Source organism: Terrapene carolina, unplaced genomic scaffold (assembly GCF_002925995.2).
Source record: "Terrapene carolina triunguis isolate 2854851 unplaced genomic scaffold, T_m_triunguis-2.0 Scaffold66, whole genome shotgun sequence".
In the NCBI taxonomy this organism is placed as follows: Eukaryota; Metazoa; Chordata; order Testudines; family Emydidae; genus Terrapene; species Terrapene triunguis.
The window spans coordinates 72,733,380-72,755,418 of record NW_020664417.1 but is presented as its reverse complement, the minus strand read 5'-3'; the positions used below and the strand labels follow the sequence as shown (position 1 = coordinate 72,755,418).

The following is a 22,039-nucleotide window of genomic DNA, read 5'->3' as shown; positions in this document are numbered from 1 at the left end:
ACCCTTCTGAGAAAAGGCGGACAAAATAGGTCAGAAAATGTGTGGGAAATGAGGTAAGGCCTCTCAAACCAGGCCTCAATCAACTATACCATTATGAAAAGGTCCTAGACTATTCATTCATTACTTCAGACTATTTGACTTTTTCGGCTTGGCCACCGAAGGTGTCAAGGAGAGAGACTTAGCTGAACAGTTGGAAGTGGATCTGAACACGGAGGACTCTGTTTCAAGTACTTAAATGCAGCTTCACGTTTTTTGCCACCATGTGACATAACACAGTGTGTTGGGGAAAAAATGAAGCATTCTCTCTCAAGGATTTTACAAATCTGAAGACCAAGTATAAAAGAAGGATTGCTTTTAAACTTTGTTGAGCTGAATCACAATTTTAAATTTAAAATACTATTTTAATATCAAATCTTCAAACTTTCTTAAATGTCATATTGCCTTTGAATCATTTTCTTGCAGTGTTCTTTTACCAGGGTCAATTCTAACGTCTCCTGCTTGTGCTTTAAATGATTCATATACACACTTTGTTTGTTTTTAAAAAGCTAAAACAGCCTAAAAGAATTCAACAGCCTGAAAGAACCCCACTCTGACTCCTCTGTGACATCAATATATTGTGTGAATTAGCATGTGGTGATCTTTGGTTTCCAAAGGAGCAGCAGGAAATTCTTCAAAGATTCTGCCATATTTTTTTGTCTCTGAATCTTGTATGAACCACCAGCCTGATCAAAGATGCCAGAAGTTGTTAGGAAACATGTCGACCTGGCCTTGCCTGTTTGGTGACTACAGTCGCCTCCTCTTCGGTGGAAGAAACAGCAGGAACTGCTCTAATGAACTGTCCAGCAGCTCCATAGAAATAGTTTCTTCAGTGTGTATACAACAAGAGGTGAGAAAAGGTTAATCCATAGGGGAACTAGTTAGGAAAGCCAAGCAAAAGATTTCTGGGAGTTATATGAGTAAAATTCAAATTAAAGTAAAAAAGATGGTGGGTTTTTTTTTTTAAATTAAGTTGTCATGACATTTTCCAAACCCCCTTATTTTTCTGTTGCCTGTTATCTTTTTAGTTTAAACTCCTTAGTTTTAGCACATGATTGGGTCATTATATACCATATACAAGAGTATATAATTCTTATTTTTTGCCTGTATTGAGTGTATATATAGATTTTAATCTACCAAAATGCAAAGCCATTTTACATAACAACATTCCATCTCTGATATCAAAAACAATTATGGAATATTTCCCATCCCACATTTAGGAGTATTTTTTAGAGAGTTGTATGGCAAAATATCAGAAAATCAAATATAGAAATGATGACTGAATTTGGCATCTTTAAAGAAAGCCAATTGTTTGCAACAGTAGAAGCAATCACAACCTTGATGAGTATAGCTAGGGAAAAGAGCTTTCAGAATAGGGCTAGATTCATTTTTGCATAGCCTCATGAAGATTCATTATTACCATATCCTGCCTGCCTGTAAGAATGGAACAGACAGAGACATGCACATAACTTTGTCGTAATACGCTCTGGGTGAAATCCTGGCCCCAATGAAATCACTGGGAGTTTTGTCATTGATTTCAGTGGGGCTAGGATTTCATCCTCTGGGTATATCTACACTGGAATAAAAAACCTGCTTGGCCGGCTGCAGCTGGCCAGGGTCAGCTGACTGGGGCTTACAGGGCTTGGGCCAGGGGTTAAAAATTGCAGTGTAGACATTCGGGCTTGGGTTGGAGCTCAGATTCTGGGACCCTTCCCCCTGCGGGGTATCAGAGCTTGGGCTCCAGCCAAAGCCCAAAAGTCTACACAGCAATTTTACAGCCCTGCAGGCTGAGCCAGCTGACCTGGGCCAGCCATGGGTGTTTAATTGCTGCACAGACGTATCCTTTCCTCATTTTATGGTTAAGTCTGTCATCAGAGGTATTTGGATTCTAGCAGTCTGAACATTTATGGCATTGTTGACCTTAAGTCTCATTTTTTTTTAATTCTACTTTCTGAAAACTTCTAGGTTTCAAAAAAGCATAAATTATTTAATTAAAATGTACAGGTTTTACATTAAAGCAATACTCTGCAGGTAAAATGTGGCCCAAAGCTTAAATTTTGTAAGAGGTATGGGAGAGATGAAAAAGGGATACACGATCTTTTGAAAAATCTAGGCTCAACAGATCATTTCCATGATTTTTCAAATTCTGAGGGAAATAGATAGGAACTGACAACTCTGTTTTCAATGTCCAAGTTGAAAAAAAAGAAAAATGTAAACCAACATCATAAATGTTGAAAAGTAAATTATATTTCTAAAATTATTAGTTTGTTAATAAAATGTTATTAATAACTTAGCTACCATAAGGAATAATAACTTCAATATGTATGTATGTATACACTTTTAAAAAAAATCTAACAGTGCCCCTTTATAACTCAAATTCATTTTTGCCTACTCTGTTTCCATTTAGAATGTAAAATGTGATCTCTGGGGATCAAAGATTTTGTGTTCCTTATTTCAAGATGGGAGTGGGAATCATTAAATATTGAAAATATTGTGAAAAACGGACTGTGAGAGAGAGATTTCCTGTGCTCTTCAGGTTATACATTATACAATGTATTAAAACATTTGACCAAGTTAATTATTAGATATGGAAGGCTTGATTCAAAAGATTTACTTACACAGAGGGTAATTTTCCTATGGGAATAAAATGTGCCCCTAATTAAAATAATTTTTTTCAGGCATGAATTGACAGAGGTATGCAGGAAGAGTCTGAATAAGAAGCACTTTGAATGTACAGCACCCTCTTACATGAATGGAATATTCATCAGTATTGTGAATTGATAAATATGTATGGAATTTTGGTAATGCCTAGTGTAGGTTAAGGCACCAATTCAGCAGTCTTTAAGTGGGTGCTTAAATCCATCTTTCTGTAGCAAAGCACATAAGTGCTTGTTTAATTTTAAACACGTATTCAAATCCAATGAAATCAATGGGATTTAAGCATGTGCTAACAGTTTAGCATGTAACATTGTGCCTTATTAAAGTGAGACTTAATCTGAGAAATCCTTCTTTTTAGGGACTATATATATTGAGGCAAAGGATGGGATCATCTAATGCATCTTTTCCAATTCTTCTCTTGGGATAATGGTGTATGATTAATTGCATTTGCTTGCTTACATTGTTTGTTTGTAAAGCTTAATATACAATTTTTGACAAAGTTCCTACTCAGATACTGGGATAGTACATAATATCAGAGAGCACAATCTGGGCCTCTTTAATTATTGTTAAGTGTGGGTGAGCAGACAGTTCACTGGGTGCAGAAGGAAATGTCTGACAAAAATTGGACCAGAGAATAACAGACTGCAAGAAATTTACATATTTTGCAGATCTGGGACTCCATCAGATATACTAGAGTCATGTTGAATTTGTTATTTTCTTTTTCACAGATTGTAGACCTTTCTTTCTAACTCCCAGCCTACACAAAGTTGATATTGGGGGAAAGTATTTGAATGTGCTTATCTCAGTCTGAAGAAAATTCTGAATTGAAAAAAAATCTTAGTTTTACTTCTTTCCATGAATTTCTTTAAATATAAATACAAAGAAGATATGCCATTTTGTCACCTTCAGCAAGAAGTTCCTGATCCTAAGCTCCTAAGCCCACTAACGAAAATAGGAAGACTCCTGTTGACTTCAGTGTGGTTGGATCAGGTCCAAAGTGCTCCCTACCCACCTAACCAGACTAACGGACAGTCAGGAATACAAATTATAAAGTGAGTTTTTAGCTGCTTTTCCTTTAGAGTCTGCAGCATTTGTGCTAGCTGGCTGGCTCCTGTTCTGCTGTGAAGTTCCAGCATATATTACGCTGTATGGGATGTTACAGATACCATGGTGCTCTGCTAGAGCATAGATCTGGTTCAAAGGATGTAGATGTGCCATAAGTTTTAAAATGTCTTATTTTCGTTTTGCAAAGTTTCTGAAATATTCACGGTCTACACTGACATTTCCTCTCTTTGGTTACAGGTAGAAGGTGGGGGGAGGTTGTTCTTGAGTTTGAGAAAAATCTTTTCAAATGTTTTTGTTATGAGTGCCTGAATGGAGGGAAAATAGCTTTTCCCAATTTAAATTAGATTCCATCCAGTGTTTTTTCCCCCCATGCAAATAACTAATTACACAGTTTAAAAACAACTTTGGAATGTGAGGTGTGCAAGTTTTCTAAGCATGAAAAAGAATTCACTAGAATGTATCAGTGGGCCAGTTCCATGGAACAATAACTGTGATGTCACAACACAGTGCATAGTTCATTACAGCACTGAACTAGCTGATTGGGATGCATGTGTGAAACAGTGGTGGGGGAAAGAAAGAAAGTTCTTATTTTTTATGTCCTATCTGCCTACCTTAGAACAGTCTGCACCTGTCACCATAGTATTTGAGTGTCTTCTACATAAAACACATTGGCAAATCCATATAAAATGCTCTGACTTCTCTTCTACAACAGAAAGAACAGGAGTACTTGTGACACCTTAGAGACTAACAAATTTATTTGAGCATAAGCTTTCATGGGCTACTGCCCACTTCATCAGATGCATAGAATGGAATATATAGTAAGAAGATATATATACATACAGAGAACTTGAAAGGTGGAAGTAGCCATACCAACTGTAAGAGGCTAATTAATTAAGATGAGCTATTATCAGCAGGAGGAAACAAAACGTTTGTAGTGATAATCAAGATGGCCCATTTTAGACAGTTGACAAGAAGGTGTGAGGATACTTAACATGGGTAAATAGATTCAATATGTGTAATGACCAGCCATTCCCAGTCTCTATTCAAACCAAAGTTAATGGTATCTAGTTTGCATATTAATTCAAGCTCAGCAGTTTCTCATTGGAGTCTGTTTTTGAAGCTTTTCTGTTACAAATTGCCACCTTTAAGTCTGTTACTGAGTGACCAGAGAGGTTGCAGTGTTCTCCTACTAGTTTTTGAATGTTATGATTCCTGATGTCAGATTTGTGTCCATTTATTCTTTTGCGTAGAGACTGTCTGGTTTGGCCAATGTACATAGCAGAGGGGCATTGCTGGCACATGATGGCTTATATCACATTGGTAGATGTGCAGGTGAACAAGCCCCTGATGGCGTGTTTAATGTAATTAGGTCCTATGATGGTGTCATTTGAATAAATATGTGGACAGAGTTGGGATCGGGCTTTGTTGCAAGGATAGGTTCCTGGGTTAGTGTTTTTGTTGTGTGGTGTGTGATTGCTGGTAAGTATTTGCTTCAGGCTGGGGGGTTGTCTGTAAGCGAGGCCTAGTCTGTCTCCCAAGATTTGTGAGAGTGAGCATAGGTTGTAAATCTTTGATGATGCGCTGGAGAGGTTTTAGTTGGGGGCTGAAGGTAACGGCTAGTGGCGTTCTGTTATTTTCTTTGTTGGGCCTGTCCTGTAGTAGGTGACTTCTGGGTACTCTTCTAGCTCTGTCAATCTGTTTTTTCACTTCAGCAGTGGATATTGTAGTTTTAAGAATGCTTGATAGAGATCTTGTACATGTTTGTCTCTGTCTGAGGGATTGGAGCAAATGCGGTTGTATCTTAGAGCTTGGCTGTAGACAATGGATCGTATGATGTGTCCTGGATGGAAGCTGGAGGCATGTAGGTAAGTATAGCGGTCAGTAGGTTTCCGGTATGGGTGGTGTTTATGTGACCATCACTTATTAGCACAGTAGTGTCAAGGAAATGGACCGCTTGTGTGGATTGGTCTAGGCTGAGGTTGATCAGGGGGATGGAAATTGTTGAAATCATGGTGGAATTCCTCAAGGGCTTCTTTTCCATGGGTCCAGATGATGATGATGTCATCAATGTAGTGCAAGTAGAGTAGGGGTGTTAAGGGACAAGAGCTAAGGAAGAGTTGTTCTAAGTCAGCCATAAAAATGTTGGCATACTGTGGGGCCATGCAGGTACCCATAGCAGTGCTGCTGACTTGAAGGTATATATTGTCCCCAAATGTGAAATAGTTGTGGGTGAGGACAAAGTCACAAAGTTCAGCCACCACGTTTGCTGTGACATTATCGGGGATAATGTTCCTGATAGCTTGTAGTCCATCTTTGTGTGGAATGTTGGGGTAGAGGGCTTCTACATCCACAGTGGCCAGGATGGTGTTTTCTGGAAGATCACCGATGGATTGTAGTTTCCTCAGGAAGTCAGTGGTGTCTCGAAGATAGCTGGGAGTGCTGGTAGCGTAGGGCCTGAGGAGAGTGTCCATATAGCCAGACAATCCTCCTGTTAGGGTGCCACTGCCTGAGATGATGGGGCGTCCAGCATTTCCAGCTTTATGGATCTTGGGTAGCAAATAGAATACCCCTGGTCAGGGTTCTAGGCATGTGTCTGTATTGATCTGTTCCTGTGCTTTTGCAGGGAGTTTCTTGAGCAGGTGGTGTAGTTTCTTTTGGTAATCCTGAGTAGAATCAGAGGATAATGGCCTGTAGAATGTGGAGTTAGAGAGCTGCCTAGCAGCCTCTTTTTCATATTCCAGCTTATTCATGATGACGACAGCATCTCCTTTGTCAGCTTTTTTGATTATGATGTCAGAGTTGTTCCTGAGGCTATTGATGGCGTCGTGTTCAGCGTGGCTGAGGTTATGGGGCAAGTGATGCTGCTTTTCCACAATTTCTATAACAGTATATGGGACATTCAGCACATGGTTCCCAATTCAGCAAAACACTTGATCGCATGCCTAACATTAAGCATGTGAGTAGTCCCAATGAAGTCCATGAGATTTAAGCACATGTAAATTAACACATTCTTCAGTACTTTCCTGAATAAGGATGGGATTATTTGCATGTTCCCAGTTAGGTATGTAATTATTGTGATATGCTACACTGAGGCCACATTGCTGAAGTTAATGTAATTTTCATAATTTCTTTTCAGTTTACCTTTCCAAAGGTACACTGAACGGTAACTTGGGGTATGCCCTACAGTTACATGCTGCTACAGTATCTGTGAATAATTATTTTATTTAATCTTTGTGGAAGGTGCCAAATTGATGGGCCTTCAGACTAACTGTGACGGGATCCCCAGGGTACAACCTGGAACTGGGGTATCGCTGTGTCCTCTTAACTCTCCTGCCTGGGCTGTCTTTCACAATGCTTTGCTAGTGACAAGCAGCAAACCAAGCACTGTTATCACTCAGGACAGCAGCATGTGGAGCCCCACACCCAGTTAAATTGCATGAACGTTCCCTGAGCCACTCACGAATCACACAGAGAAAGATACCAGCAAATCTCCCAAGCCTTCACCCTTGCACCCCAGAACTCTACCGCCTTGCCCTCATCAGAAGCCTGAGCAATGCAGGTTCATTACCCAGTCTGCCCCTCTCTCGATGTGGAGAGGACACACACTAGCCTTTGTAAACTGAGCTGAGAGTTCCCAAGCACTTCAGACAAACTCACTGGTTAAGATAAAACATTGAAATAAGTTTATTGACTACAGAAAGATGGGTTTTTAGTGATTATAAGTGCTAAGCATAAAAGGTCAGAGACAGTTACCAAAGAAAATAAAAGGTAAGCACACAGTCTAAATATTGAACTTCATTTAAACTAAGCAGTATTTGGATCAGGCAGTTTTTCGATGTTGCAGGTTGTCATAACTATAAAGGGAAGGGTAACAGCTCTCTGTGTACAGAGACTCCAAATCCTTTTACCTGTAAAGGGTTAAGAATCTCGGGTAACCTGGCTGACACCTGACCCCAAGGACCAATAAGGGGACAAGATACTTTCAAATCTTGGGGGGGGAAAGGCTTTTGTGTGTGCCCTTTGTTTAAGGGGTGGTTCGCTCTGGGGACTGAGAGGGACCAGACATCAATCCAGGTTCTCCCCATCTTTCTAAACAAGTCTCTCCTATTTCAAACTTGTAAGTAAAAAGCCAGGCAAGGCGTCTTAGATTTACTTTGTTTTCTCAACTTGTAATGTACCTTTTACCAGAGTGGTTATCTTTGTTTGCTGTACTTTGAACCTAAGACAGAGGGGGGGTCCTCTGAGCTCTTTAAGTTTTTGATTACCCTGTAAAGTTATTCTTAATACTGATTTTACAGAGATGATTTTTACCTTTTTCTTTAATTAAAAGCCTTCTTTTTAAGAACCTGATTGATTTCTCTTTGTTTTAAGATCCAAGGGGGTTTGGATCTGTATTCACCAGGGAATTGGTGAAAGGTTTCTCAAGGCTTCCCAGGGAGGGAATTCTTGAGATGGTGGCAGCGGACCAGAGCTAAGCTGGTAGATAAGCTTAGAAGTTTTCATGCAGGCCCCTACATTTGTACCCTAAAGTTCAAAGTGGGGATACAGCCTTGACATGGTGGCATAGCGGTGGGATACATTTTAAACCCAAAAGCCAGTAAGAGATTTTTTTTTTCCTTCTAGCTGCTTGGAAAGCAGAGCTGAAGGTAGATGCATATCTTATCTCTCCTTGCCTGAAGGCAGAGGTGTTAAGTTGTAGGTTACAAGTCCTTAATACACAGGCTTTCCCTTTAAGCCTGGGACCAGTCTCCTAAATTCAAGTCTTTGTCTTTTCAGCATTTTTGTTGCTTCCAGAGTAGGTGGGAGAGGAGAAAGGTAAAGGCATGATGCCACTGTACCTTATTTTACACCCTCAGTCCATGTGCCTGGAAAATACAAGCCCAGACATGTCCTGGTGGGCCTTGTTGAGTCACAGAGTTAACCAGTCCCCCATGGTCTGATGCTTGTGCAACTCTCTGACAACTCCCCTGCTAACTATTGGTCACTTAACCCCCAACTGGGTGTGGATCATCTCCTTTGTTGTCACTGAAGAACTAGCAGTGGATGACTCTCAAACTTACAATATATTTCAATAACAACCATACAGCAAAATCTCACAACTTCATATACACTAACGATATAATATTTTGACAGAAAAATGGGTTTCAGCAGATCATAACCTTTCCTGTGATGTCTTTCATGGCATGCTTTGTATGAAATATCACAACCATATATGAATATGGGGGTTACAGGGTGCACTAACATTTTCCTTTATTCTCAGAATAGGTGAGGGATCAGACATTTTGCATGTTTTCCTGCAAATGTGCTTAATTCCTAACCTTAGATGTTTGGCACTATTGATTACTAAAAGATTCCTGTCTAAGTGGTCAGATAAAAGTTAGAACCAGGGCTGGCTCCAGGCACCAGCCCAGCAAGCAGGTGCTTGGGGCGGCCCCTGGAAGGGGGCGGCACATCCGGCTCTTCCGTGGCAATTCGGCGGCGGGTCCCTCAGTCCCTGTCGGAGGGAAGGCAGCCGCCGAATTGCCGCCGAAGAGTGAAGTGGCCGCGTTAGAGATCGCTTTTTTTTTTTTTTTTTTTTTTTTGCTTGGGGTGGGAAAAACTATGGAGCTGGCCCTGGTTAGAACTGCCATGTGTCAGATGTGTGAGTCTAGAAAATTTGGCTCTTTAAGAAAGTCATTGCTTTATGGTGATAAACTATGTATCTTCAATGATATTATAGTACATTGCTGTATAGAAGTTGAGTAAATTGGAAGAAGTTTAAAAATGCATGTCACTGAACTTTTTGATAGATAGAATTTATTGATGTGATTTAGAGGCAAAAAGAAAGCAATGCACCTGTCACGTTTAATTGCAGAACACTTTCCATCTTTTAACTTTATTTTGCCAAAGCCTCCTAATGAAAAAGTTCCAGTATCTAGTTCAATTTTCTTTGGGTTTGCCAGAAGAGCAATTATTTTTTAAAACTTTCAACTATTAAGATGTGCTTCAGAAAGCAGTCTGTCCTAGAATATATACCATTATATTTCATCATATGCTTGTCAGACTTTAGGAACATCTTGATATCCATGAAAAAATATGGAAGGGAAATGCAGAAATATTGTCTATAGTACAGTGTAGGGTTTACAAATACCACTGTTAAAATGATTGGGTTGTTCCTGTCCATCATTAGGTGATATCTTCCTGGAACTATAACTATATCTGTGCCTGGCAGGGTTGTGTTATCAGCAGCACATGTGGGGACCACATGGCCATCTTCTAACAAAAGATATATGGCCCTGCAAAGAAGTAGAATTGGGTATGTTTGTGTTTCAGCCCCTAAATCAATTTCTGGGACCTTTTCTACAGATGTTGGCTACTGCAGGTCTGTAAAACAGTATATGGCAATGGGAACTGCAACAGACAATTAAGCCTGAGAATTAACCATCATACAATAGATAGCATGTGCAATAGCAACTATATGGAAAAAATTACACCTTTTCATCTGTCTATAAATATTGCTTACATGTAATCACGGCTGAATTTGAAGTTGGTCTTGTCCTCGAATAAATGTTAAGCTACTCCTGCTTGAAGAGCAAGATACAAATAGCTGTATTAGCAATTGCAAGCTATATATGCTAGAATACTTGAGTTTGCAAAACTCTTATTGACTTCATTGAAAACTAACTACAAGATGGAGCTGCAGGATCTAACACTGAAGAAGACATAATACAAGGAGTTTATTTTCCATTGAATGTCTGTTTGCATATGTACAGTATAACGTGTACATATAGGACCACATTTATATTTTAAACAAGATGCACTTAAATTCAGTTTTTGTTTGTCTATTGTATGCTATAGTTCAGAATTAGGATCCAAGCAGTTCAATTTGGTTCACTGAAAAACGTGACATTTAGTGTTTTAAAAAAATGTACATTTAACTTGCAAGTTCTCTCTTTCCCATTACCTCCTCTCTCCTTACTCTAAAATCCTATCCTTTCCCTCAAGGGTTTCCAGGTCTTCCTTGTCCTGAAACTAACCATTTGTTTACTACTCCCAAAGCATAACTATTTGTGACTGGGACCCCAAAGCAAAACATGAGTTTGTCCCCTCCTCATCCTAATACACATGTTCCTCATTTGATCGAAATCAGTCACCGCTCCACTCCCCAAATGCCATCAGTTCCATCCAAACCAAGATAAATAAATAAATAAAAGCCCATTAATTCTCCTGTCTGTTCACCACACATAGACAGTAGCTTCCAGCAGGCTTTTCTTAACAGCTTCCTGCAGCTTGCTTCTCATCCACCTGGAAGAAGCTGGGAGAATAGTCGGAAGAGATGGTTGAGAGGCAAAAAGTGTGGAAGAAGTTCTGGAAGGTTACTTGAAAAAAAATGTAGTTAGTGGAAGCAGGTTGCAGAATTAAATATAAAGCTGAAGCCTCTAACCAAAAAACAGGAAGCTAGGATGGTTTGGTTCTGATATGCTAGTCAAGGGTGTCAAATGTATTCTGTGATGATGGAAAAATTTGATATTCAATGGTACTCACTGGCATAACTATATTACCCTGGATCCACATAGGATCTTCAAGTGATGTCAATGGGAAGTTGCAGAAAGAGTGAGGGTAGACTATAAGCTCTATGTAATTACAGTACAGACCCGTTTACGTGCGAATCTGCTTAACACGCGGTAGCGCATGCCTCCCAGTGCTACCTATTTAACACGCGAGACTCATTAACACGCGGTACAGGAACTTGCTATGTAGCGCTTCAGATTTGCTCACTAACTAACTAACTCAATGACATAGAAATTGACAGGAAATGCAGAGCGGAAACGTGTTGTACGTCTTTACCACCGGCGGGGGGGTGGGTGGGGGATGGGCAGCAACATTAAACTGCTTAAGCATGGTCCTTTTCTACGGTAGTGCTTTAAGGATCCTCAAAGCGCTGCCGTGACAAAGGACCGTGCTTAAAGCGCTGCCACGGCAGTGCTTTAAGGATGGTCCTTTGCCACGGCAGCGCTGGGCTGGCGACGGGGGGTGGGGGGGGGGGGGGGGGTGCAGCAACGGTAAAGCACTGCCACGGCAAAGGACCCTGCAGCACTTTAAGGTCCCTGCCCCTTTTGCCCCCCCTCGGCTGCCGACGAGTGGGGGGGGACAAAGGGAGCAGCTGCCCCGGGGCCAGTGATTTAAAAGGGCCCGGGGCTCCAGACGCCACTTCCGCAGCAGTGGCATCCAGAGCCCCGGTCCCTTTAAATCGCCACGGGAACCCCGCAGGGCCGCCCAGAGGATTCAGGGGGCCTGGGGTCTTCGGCGGCAGGGGGTCCCCGCCGCCGAATTGCTGCCGAAGACCCAGCACTTCAGCAGTGGGTCCCGGGGTGGAAGGACCCCCCGCCGCCGAACTGCCACCGAAGACCTGGAGCGGAAGAAGCTCCGGGGGCCCGGGCCCCGCGAGAGTTTTCCGGGGCCCCCGGAACGAGTGAAGGACCCCGCTGCAGGGGCCCCGAAAAACTCTCGTGGAGGCCCCTGTGGGGCCTGGGGTCTGGGGCAAATTGCCCCCCCCCCCCCCCCCCCCCCCCCCCCCCGGGCAGCCCTCAAACCCCAGGCGGCGCAGACCAGGCAGCCTGGAAGGGCTGACTGGGAGATGCTGACCCCAGCCCCGCCCCTTCCGCCCGAGGCCCCGCCCCTTCTGGGGGCCAGAGCTGCCCCTGCCCCATACCAGAAAGTGTCCTGAGTTACTTTCAACCCTGTGTAGTAATAATAATGTTTTTATTAGATTACATTTGAATTTATATTCTTGCAAAGCACCGTTAACAGATAGGCCTGCAGTATTTGGGACGCTGTGAATACTTATGTAATCCTAGATAATTATACATGTGTATATATATATAGCTATCTTAAGATATTTCAGCGTGGCCCTCTTAACCTGTGGTCAGTTAACACGCGGTCGTGACGGCTTGACTCCCAAGATCCGCGCGTAAACGGGCCTGTACTGTACATCACTTTTAGTTATCATGATTTCTTCTTGTTCAGTGCATTGTTGCATTCAGTGGGAATATAGGATTATTTTATTACTATCTCTACTTCTGCCCTCTGTTTCTCTTCCTTCCTGAAATCCTTCTATATTACCTTCCCCTTTCCCTGCCTTTGTCTGTCTCATCATTCATTCCCTCTGTAGTAACTCCAGTTCATGTGGGCTTCACTCCCAACACTTTCACCATCCCACCTGCCAAAATGATCATCAGTGAAATATATAACGCCAATATTTAAACTGTCATCATTAATCTTTGCACATAACACTCAAATGAAATGAATTGGTGTGTGGGAGTTTGCTTTTCTCTGAGCCATTAATTCACACTGTAGGCTCAGGCAGACACCACTGCATCAGTTAACAACTTTATCAGATTTTGCAGCTTTTCTTCATCAGGCCTGGGAAAAAAAAGGAAAGTTGAGGGCACTGCAGACTCTTAAATTTGTCAAGTGTATCAGGTGACACTACCCTGCTAGGCACTCAGATGCCATGGTGATGGAACTCTACACACACAAAATAGATTAGGATGGATAACTGGAAGGTAAGCGAGAGCTTGTGTTTATCACATACACTACAGGAAGAAAGACAAGACACCATTCTTGTAGTTTAACTAGTCTGCAATTCTATTAAAGTATTTAAGAAACTATCCAGCAATAACCCATCCAGTGCAGGTCAACCTTCCGTCTGTCAACCATACCACCTTGGGGAGGGCTGCCCCTAGCTCAGTCCCACCTTCCAAACCTTTGAGTTCGTCCGGAATTCCTCTTACCCTTAATCCTCATTCAAAAAGAGGAGTATGGAGAAAGAGTGGGCTTTCTCTGTACCAAATGTTAGGTGCACCACCCCCTTCCACCCCCTTCTTTTGAAGATGCTCTCCTCTCAACCTGATTCTAGTCTTGGTTTGTCACAGAACAGTACCTTCTGTGGAAGGAGCACCTGTACTGGACACCTGCCAAACTGCAACAATATGAACATCTTAATAAACAAACCTGCCCACCAGATTGCTGGGCTGCTAGGAAGAAGGTGCAACCCACTCCCCCCCCCAAAAAAGAAAACCACCCACCTCTCCCCCAGCCCCATCTTGAAAATGACAGAAAAGTTTCTTCCCAGCTTCAAAAGATGACTGGTATCTCACCCACAGCACATCCAGAACCTGGTCCCAATGTAATTCTAATTGGGGGAGGGGAACCATTCCTTCTGGGAGTGAAATGATGCCTTGGGAAGGGGAAAGGGTTTATAAATTCTCCCTCAGTTGTGCAGCAGCCAGTGGATTTCTGCCACACCCTTCAGTCTGGCCATTGGGTTTGATATTAATGTGCACTAGAGAGCCCCCCGCTGAGATCACAAGGTTGCTGAGGGCTGAAGGGAGAATGGGGGTGAGAAAGAATTAAAGGTTTCTTTACCCTGCTGGCCCAGACAAAGCCTGAGGCTGCGAGGGATGCATGATTCCCCTGGTTAAAGTACGATTTACCTTTGCCTGAGGGGAATATCAAAAACACATGAATGAGCTGTGTTGAATTGACATGCAGCTCATTCATGTGTTTAACTTACACTGTCCTGTCTGAACCATCAGTGTGTACTAGTCTGGGCAATGACAGCAGAGACTACTGGTTAAGAACTTACTGGAGAGAGAAAATGAGACAAAGAAAAATGGTTGAGAGAAAAATGGTTGTGCAAATGACTGTACATTTGAGTAATCCAGCAAGACAACATGATAAATATGGCAAAGATAGACCTAATTCAAAGTTATCACTAAATACATGAGGTATCCCACAGCACTTTAATATAGTTTTGGTATAGTTAGTGCAGGGGTCGGCAACCTTTCAGAAGGGGTGTGCCGAGTCTTCATTTATTCACTCTAATTTAAGGTTTCGCATGCCAGTAATACATTTTAACGTTTTTAGAAGGTCTCTTTCTATAAGTCTATAATATATAACTAAACTATTGTTGTATGTAAAGTAAATAAGGTTTTTAAAATGTTTAAGAAGCTTCATTTAAAATTAATTTAAAATGCAGAGCCTCCCGGACCGGTGACCAGGACCCGGGCAGCGTAAGTGCCACTGAAAATCAGCTTGCGTGCCGCCTTTGGCATGCGTGCCATAGGTTGCCTACCCCTGAGTTAGTGCAATGACCATGTTTCCACTGAATGTGTTCCACAAGGTCAGACAGCTTGGGACATTAGGATTCAGAACCGGCCCAAGCCATAAAATCCAGATCTGAATTTCTGAAAATCCATCTCTGAAATCTGTATGTTCTGATCCAGGTTTTTGTTTTGAGTGCATTCCTAATTGAGCCTCATTAATTTAGAAAGTGTTCATCAGTTTTCTCTCTAGTTGAGGATTTCCTTTTTATTGTTTAGAAGTACCATGAGTTCTTTAACTCCCATCTAAATAGTCACCAGAGATGGACAGAATGAATTACTGTTCTTATTTTAATGGACAGAGCATGCTACCTCTGCAGTGCTCCCAGCATCTCTTAGCCCAAGGAGTACAATATTTAAATTCTGATTCTCCTCATGGCTACGTGGCTCTCTAGCCATATTATTTCATATCGTTAGCAGGCACTAAATTCCCTGACTAATTTGTCTGCTCTTTTCTTCAAAACTTCGACTGAATTACAAATATGCGCATCTGAAGTACAAGGAATACACAAAAGAGAAAATGTTTTACTAATCAATAGTGGTGGTGCTTGTTACTAATTTATTTTGCATTTTCAGTTAAGTGGTGGCGACATTCAAATGTTCTTGGCATAATGATATAGTAATATCTTCAGGATGGCAACTTTTGTGTTTACATTGTGTCTATCATATTGTTAGTACGATCAGTAACAACAATAATAATTGTTAATGGAAATCTAAAAATAATTAGGCTGAACCCCATTAATGATTTACATACATTATAGTGAAACTTCTACAATAAACCTAATTTATCTTAGGTTTATCTTAACTTTCATCTTAAAAGACCATCCCAAAGTAGCCCTAAACATAATGAGTACAACTCTACTGCATCTTTATTAGGAGATCATTTCCATTTTAGCAACTAATTTTTCCTGTCCCTTGAGTGATAAGTGATTTTTAAGATATGCAGTAAAATCTATTCATAAATCTTCAGCTTGCTGTTTAGCTGAATATTTTAGGCCTGCACTTGAAGGAAAAATATCCCCTCTACTCTCACATATGTTGTTGTAATGAGCTTTGGGATAACTGTTGAGATTCACAATGTTTCAGGAAGTTACAAAACAGTGTTTCACCAGATGATACAGGGTTACAGAATATAGAATGAAACTAGACAGCATACCAGACAACCTTTCAATCAATTCCTTAAAGTGCTTGCAGTTTCCATTTCAAAGCAGGTGAAACAATATTAAATATTGAAGACAAGTTGGCTGCTTCCAACTCTTGCTACAAGAGCTGTTGTTTCAGGCAACAGTAATAATGGATATTTCAAATACCAATGGACTTGTCTCTTGGCAAGTCTAGTGTGTTGTCTCACACTTTTAGTGTGTAAGAACTATATCAAAAAACACCCCCAAATGGTTCTTTCATTTTTTTTGACAAATTGTATGCTAGATGTAGGCTGGAAATTTATCTGGCAATATTTCTTTAATCACCTGTAATCTGATTTTAAATTCTCTCTCATCTGATGGTACTGCAAAAATTAGGCACTAAAGCCACCTATGTGAAGTTGATTTGAATTGGAAAGATCTGAAAGATTCTGCAGAGCTTCCTGATTGATCATCATAAAGAACTCATACTTTGGGGCCTTATCTGAAATAATGGATAATACATTTTTAAAATGCGTTTGCCTTTCTTCCCAACCTGCAGCTCAAAGAGTAAATACGTAAAATATTAAGAACATCAATCAATTAATAAAAGATTGCAAAACCATCTCAACTTAAAATGTGAGTATGTAGGGAAAAAATCACAGGTGAAGAAAGGGAAAAAAATACACATACAAATAATCATTTTGTTTCCATAATAAAATGCATGTTCTTGTCATTTTGGGGTCTAAACCATCTGACCACCTACATAGATACATAGATTTGAATGTTTTTGATTCCTGTAGCTTCGCCTCTGAAATAGATGTGGGGTACGAGCAGTCAGGATTGGCAAAATCCTATCCCACCATCTGCTGATTGACCAAGGTAGCCTGAACAGCATTCCTAGCACTCTCAAGGAATGGCCTCTCACTTGGCACTTTTGCAATTCGACTGGGCAAGACCCCCTCTCATTCTACACAATTTTAGTGATTGGGGAGGCAAATACATTTGCAAATCTGTTGCGGTTTTAAGTAGGTTGTGTGGAGTTTGTGCCAGCTCTGGTGCAAGCACACTAGTCTTTTGTGATACACATTTTCAGATTATTTCAGGGTGATTTTTTTTTTTTTTTTTCAATTTTAGTGTTGTTTGGCTATTAATTTCAAACAATGAATTTGAATTGAGTAACCTTCAGAAGGAATGCAAACTAAAACCTATATTGGTATGTGATATCCCCCAAAATAAATAAAAATATTGCTTTGTCTCACAGAGAATAAACCCTCAATAGTGGGTTGTTGTTATTAAAGTAGTAATATACAAAGAGAGGGATGTGACTGTAGAATACATTGGTTGAAATAAATTGTATTCTTTGAAACATTTAGCAGAAGCTTTCTGTCCATATTGCTAAAAGTCAGCTTGCATACTAGGAGAGAAGGTTATAGGTCAACAGTCCCCTCACACTTCACAGCTGTGCTGTTATCTCACCAATCATTAGGGGAACTGCACTTTGATTACAAATGCATGACAACCTGAAGTCAATAACTGTCATTCAACTACCTCTATCAACTTGACCAATGTGACTTTTTCTATGGGGGAATAAAGAACAAATCTTTATTTTATTTTATTTAATTCTTAAGAGTTTCAAGTAGTCCTTTCAAAAACTCTTTTCCTAGAAGAGGATTGCATTGAAGCCAAAGTTTGAAGTAGTATTGTAATTCCCTTCCAAATTGTGGGTGGTCTCTTTCTCTGACAGCCTATTAATAGAACAATTACAAGTCGTAACTTTTTTTCTTACAGTCCTAGAGCAACAGAGTTATATATTAATGTAGTAGAAGAGGAGACTACTCAGAAGAAAAGACTATTTGTCTTTTCAAAAAATAATTGCTAAGACCCAAGTAATATACATGTGTGGTCCTGTTTACGCTCCTGTTTTATTTTTACAATTAGCATTTGTCATGCTAAGATACTGTATTGCAATGAAGTAAGAGTGGTGAGTCTGCTTAGGTAATTATTTTTATATTAAAACAAAATATATTTTCTCCATGTATAATTTTATGCAAAGCCTTTGTAACAAATTGATTTAAGTGCACTTTTGGAGACATTTCAGGATAGAATTGATTCTGTGGCCTATAGATTGGCTTTCATGGCAAGACTGAGATGGGAGGTTTTGCTTCATTCCAGAATCTAAATATGAACCTATAAAAATGCAAAAGAATTGGTACTACTCTGATATCATTTTCATTTTGCATGGATTGTAAATTCATCAAGACTTAGTTCTGTAAACAGATATGGTTTGTGTTATTTCTTATCAGAATCCAGGAACCAAACTGTTCCTGGAGTGACAATAGAAATATAAATTGTTGATATTAATTAATGTAATTTTGATATTTGTGGCACAACATCAAATGCCAGTATTGGAGGAGCTGCTAAACTGTGGTGGCAAACAGGCTATAATATTATTAATCAAAGCCTCATTCCCATTTTTATATGTTTTATACAATCTATTGCCTTGGCCTCCGAGAGAGCAATACAAAGATCTACTGTTTACAATAATGCAATGCTACATACAAATGGGTACTACATTAGTTGTGTTCAAAGTATAGATTTACAAATAGATAGCAAGAATCTGAATGGTTTAAACATGAAAGATTGAGAGGAATTTAGAGTAGTGAAAGGGAGTATAATTTAAAATGAATTGAGATGAAAATGAATAGGGAAGTTGAAGCTGAATTTCAGGGGGATGAAACCCCTTTCTGACTGAGATTTATTGCATCTTGGAGTTCTCCAAATTAAAGTGGTGGAAGCGCTATTATTTGCAATATTTATAACTCAACTGGACAGAGCACTATATTTGTGGCAGGAGCAATCCTGAATTAGCAGAGGAATGGTTAAAATGACTGACTGACTTTTCCCTTTGCAACATTTGATTCTCTGGCAAATCTGTGGCAGAGCCACTGTAGGGCATAGTGAATAAAGCACAGAACAGGGAATTGGGGGATCTGTGATCTACCCTAAACCTTTCTTCTCATTTGTTTTGTAATCTTTAGCAAGTTACTGAAACATTGTGCCTCAGTTTCCCTTCTCTGAACAAGGGATAATAGCTACCTCTTATGGGGGTGTTGTGAGATTTTAATCCTCAGATGGTAAGCACTTTAGAAGTGCAAGATGGTGTTATGAACAGTACTGTTGATTTACAGAATAATTCTATGGTGTTAACACTAGTACGTATAATTTGTTGTTTTATCTTTGGCAAATGAGAGAGATGCTCATGCCATGTGGAATATCAACAAAACATTGTTGAAAGCAATGTACTCCTTCCCTATCTCCATTATTGAGAAGAACATTTTTATTGGATATTTTCTGAAAACCAAAAAATAATACTAGTGCCGCCGATAAGCAATATATTTTATAGAGAAAAGTAGAATCACATTTCTTAGAACTACACTTATCTTATCAGTTGTCTGCAGAATGACTTGATAAACATTTATTTTCCTTTGTGTTTGCCTTAGCTGATCTGTACATGCCAAATAGCGAGGCCTGGAAATAATAAGGAATCAGAAGTTGTTTGACTGTAAGAGTGATATCATAAATAGATTATGCTGCACTGAGAGCTGTGATACATTGACCATCTAGTGGTTCTCATCCTGTGGTCTGCAGACCGCTGAGGGTCTGCAGACTATGTCTAAGATTTCCAAAGGAGTCTGCACCTCCATTCAAAATTTTTTACGGGTCCTCAAATGAAAAAAGGTTGAGAATCACTGATCTAGAGTCCAGCTTATCAGTGTTGAACAACTAACTGGATAAGCCTAATTTAATAGGCTTTGATAGGAAAGGTACTTTTATGTACTCTATATTGTAATATGTTTGCTCCATGACAGGCCCAGAGAACAGGGTCACGATACAGATTATATATAAACATTTGTTTATTAAGGATGTGTTACAATGTGATATACCTTGTACCTCGATGGAAATTTAAACTCCAAATATGCTTTAATAGATTCACTTCAGTCTTCACCTGAGCTGTTAATTTTAGAGAAAATGTTCTATCCTGCTTACTCTCCTTGCATTTATACAGCAGTATAATGCTTTAATAGCTTCTCTATGCTTAGTAATTGTTCTTGTTTCTTTGTATCACACTATACAGTCTTGAAAACAATTATCTTTTTTTTTTAAAAAAGTTACTCTAATGCAATAAAATTTAATGTCACTAAGGAATGCCTGTATAGCAATAAAAAGGCTTTCAGACCAGATTCCTTCCTACATTGGAACAGTTAGGAAAGATAGTTTTCTTGTTTTACATGGCAGTGAATAAAGAGACTAAAGCAATAGGACCCAGTCTGAATTAAAGTCCTCACAGGACAGAAAACCCAGTATGGAGTAGAGGACATTTATTTTATTTCTCTTTATTTCTCTCTCAAATGTAGAAAAATAGCATCTATCCAGCACCATTAGACTCTCTGCCATAAATTACTTTAACAAATCAAATCAGAGTCAGAAGAACACAAAACTCCCCTGCGACTTCACTCTCCCCCACAGATCCGTTTCCCCTCAAAAGCCCAATTTTGAACTCTCACAGAGGCACCTTGCAGTATTCCCAGAAGGTCAACAACTCAGAGCGGATTTGGATCAGAGAGGAAAAGCTTGTTCCAAAGCCGAGGGCCTATCAATCTGTCCTGCAGTGGCTCAAAGACATGGGTACCAACTTCAGGGCAGACTGACACGAAGCAGGGCACAAACCCCATATTAGTTGTGAGTTCTGTACTTAGATTTCACCAACAACTATCAAGTGTAAACACCTCAAGCTTATAACAACCTTAACATGGAGTAACAGACAGTCCCCTGGGGTACTTCAATCTATCTTGCCACCCAAGTGTGCCTACCTTTGTGATAGATTGTCCCTTACACCAAAGATCACAACAATATTCAGGTTACTCCCAAAGGACCAGTCAGTCATCCCAGGTCAGTTACACCTTAGATCTCACACCATAGACCCCACTAGTACCCAATCCTATAATAAACTATCTAAAGATTTATTAACTGGGAATAGGAAATGAGTTATTTACAAGTTAAAGCATGTAAATACACACACACACGAACGAGTTCTAGTCTTAATTTTCAAGAAGTAATTGAAGCTTCTGTTATAAGCAAGATCTACATGTCCTTTAGGGCTAACCCAGGCCAAGCACTGGGGATCCTTTGCTTAGTCTTAGTAATCTTTGCCCCTCACAATCCAAGCATTTTATTCCTTCCCCCCTTTGCTTCGAGTTGCCAGTTCAACTGTTGTGAGGAATTCAGTAATGCATTTCCTCTTCATGGGAGCTGGGAACAATCAACAAAGGCTTTTGCCCTGTGATATTCCACAATAGTTTGTCTGGTATTGACGGGCCTCTTGTTGGGCAAAAGATAACACCTCCTATTGGAAACTAGTATGTCACACTTGTTAATGCTTCTCTCCTGTCTGGTGATTTACAGTTACTGAGCAAACATTTACCTTTTACCTTATACCATGGGATACAGATATAAATGAGATTAATGCAGGCAGCAATTTACAAGCATTCCATAATGTCTAAACACTAAGTGCATTTTTATAACCCTAATACCTATTTTAACAATACTAAAACACAAGTGAGCTAGACAGGTTCCAGCTATGTATTTGTCAGTGTTCAGATGAGTCCTAGGTGGAACCTTGTCGTCCAGTATCAAAGGGCCCTTTATGGAGAAAAATCTATTGCCAGTCCAATCTTTTAAATTGAGGCAGATCCAGTTTAAACACCATCTCCATGGATTCCAACTATTGCAGGATGGCACAAGGAGGGAGGTGATCCCCGAAGTAAGAAAATCTGAGGCTATATAGGACTTTATAATTAAACACCTTACATTCAATCCAGAAACCAATAGGCAGTGCAGATTATGGAGCACAGGTTTCATGTGCTGTCATGGGGCAGATTAGTTTAATAAGTAGACTTCTGCATTCTCCATCAGTGTAAATTCTGGATTGATTTAAGGTTCAGTTCCATGTTT

General features: G+C 40.1%; 1 protein-coding gene across 1 annotated transcript in view; it reads left to right on the top strand.

Annotated features, from left to right (window-relative positions):
* The window catches only part of SLIT2 (slit guidance ligand 2), a 407,535-nt gene that overhangs the window by 210,667 nt on the left and 174,829 nt on the right, over window positions 1–22,039 (top strand). The gene's annotated exons all lie outside the window — the stretch shown is intronic.